The 2082-nt window shown below is 51.1% G+C and overlaps 1 long non-coding RNA gene across 3 annotated transcripts in view; it reads left to right on the forward strand.

The window, feature by feature from the left end:
• The first annotated feature begins 1422 nt into the window (after positions 1-1422).
• LOC102477491 (uncharacterized) overlaps positions 1423-2082 on the forward strand; it is a 12639-nt gene continuing 11979 nt past the window's right edge. For all 3 annotated transcript variants that reach the window (XR_003550788.1, XR_335756.2, XR_001371016.2), the window contains exon 1: positions 1423-1582. This is a non-coding gene — a long non-coding RNA (uncharacterized LOC102477491). The remainder of the gene's footprint in view (positions 1583-2082) is intronic.

Consider the following 2082-nt stretch of genomic DNA (forward strand, 5'->3'; position numbering starts at 1 on the left):
TGCTCGCCTTCCTTTCCTGGTGCCTACAGAGCAGGGGCATTTGAGAAGCCAGTGAGCTGCCTAAAGCACCAGCTCTGAGCTGGCTGCAAGAGCGCTGGCTCCGGCGCCTCCTCCGGTCCTGTTCCCGTTAGAGGCTGACAGCCACTTTCTCAGGCCCCACGTTCCCAGGCCCAGCCCAGGAGTCTCCTCCAAGTTCGGGTTGTGCTCTGCTGGCCCCGTTAGACCCCAGCTGGGACCAGGCTGGCGTCCTTTCCAGGAGACCCGCCCAGCTGCACAGTCAAACGTTAGGCGCCCACATGAGAAATCACAGCTTCTCAAGTCGTAAATCATATTCCAGTCTCCAAGAAGGGCGGTCATGAGGACAACCAGCACCCCGCTTGGGGGCTGTTCCAAGTAGCCTGAGCGGGAGTCCACAGGATCCGGCTCCAGTCGCCCTGCCCCAGGGAGGGATTCTGTGTCACAAGGAGTGGGGACTAGAACTCAGCTATCCTTTGTCCCTACCCCATGCCCAAAGGCCAGGCCTCCCTCCTAGCCTCCTCACCAGCACGATGCAAAGGCCCTTTGGGGATTTCCAGAGCTTTTACTGGATGCCTCTTTAAAGGGTCTAATTTTAATGAAGAAATCTTTCATCTGCCATCCTGTTTCCAGGAGACAGGTTTGGAAGGAATTTTCACAAGTCGCTAAGGCCCCTGGAAATGTCTTTTCTGGTGGAAAATGTAAGGCTGTGAGACATGCACAGAGATGTTCTCACTGGGGGTGGGAGTGGAGGGGCAAGAAGAGGAAATAAAACACCCAGAAAAAACGCTGCAAGAGCCAAGTGGAGGAAGGATGCAGAGGTGCAACTGAAAAGGGAAAAGTGTTTGACTGGAAACGTATAAAGAATAATTCAGCCAGAAAACACAGAGTCCCTCCCGGGGGAAATTATATTCAGCTCTAAGAAATGCTAGTAGAGACTGGAGGATGCATGGGAGGGATGGGGGGAGGAGAGAGGGGTGGGAGAGAAAATGTCATCAACAACTGGATGAGGTGGAGACTCAGCACATACACACGACGCGCACAACAGAGAAAGAAATCTCAAATGTGTCCCCTCTGGAACTTTCTGAGCCAAACAGGAAAGAATGATAACAAACCAGAACCACTGAACAGGAAAGGCTGGAGATGGAACAGCAGGTCCGCGTTCACACAGCTGTGAATGCAGGGGTGTGCTCGGACGCTGCCTGCCCCTCTGGAACAGATGCTGGGCTAAAAGTCTCCACTGAATATTCTCCTGGCTCCCAGACACATTTGCCCTGGAACCTCCTTCCTGCATTTTTCTCCAAAGGAGCAGCTCCCCTTGCCCCCATCTCCTGGAAGCTTCCACAACATGACACACTTACCATGTCACTGCATGGGACTATGACATCGTCTTGGTAGGAGGTCAGGGCTGATGCCAAAGCAACCACCTGGTCCTTTTCTGAAGTTCCAGGTCCCACTGGGAAAGGGACGGATTAGTATGCATAAAGTCGTGCAGAGGAAGTAAGGCCGATGAGGCTATGGAAGTCAATCTCCATCCAGTGTGAACCAAGGGGTGTGATGGGGAGAGGTAAGGGGGTGGAGAAGCACAATCCACAGGCTACTTATTCTAAGAGTCCTGTGAGGAAATGGCAAGTGAGAGTCACGGGTTAATGGAGGGGCTTCTGTTGAAAGAGAGTCACCCCTCCTGGATCACTAAAAAACAGAGAACAGGGGGCCAGCAGGTGACGTGGTGGTTAAGGCACTGGACTCCCGTGTGGACGACCATAGTTGAGTCCTAGACCTGGCGACTTGCTTCTCTCTTTCTCTCTCTCTCTCTCTCTCTCTCTTTCTCTCTCTCTCTAGTGAATGCACATGCCCTATAGCAAATTAAAATAATAAACACAAATAAAATTAATTAAATATTTTTTTTAAAAACCCACTCAAAAAACCTGAGAACATCCCTACATATTTGCTCTCAGTGGACATGACAGGGTGTCTCTTCCAGCTGGGGATGGAAAAGCATGTTTTCCTATGGTTTTTTTTTTTTTTTTTTTTTGTGATACACAGCCCCAACCCGCATTGGGGGGT

Source organism: Tupaia chinensis, unplaced genomic scaffold, assembly GCF_000334495.1.
Source record: "Tupaia chinensis unplaced genomic scaffold, TupChi_1.0 Scaffold000527_1, whole genome shotgun sequence".
Lineage (NCBI taxonomy): Eukaryota > Metazoa > Chordata > Mammalia > Scandentia > Tupaiidae > Tupaia > Tupaia belangeri.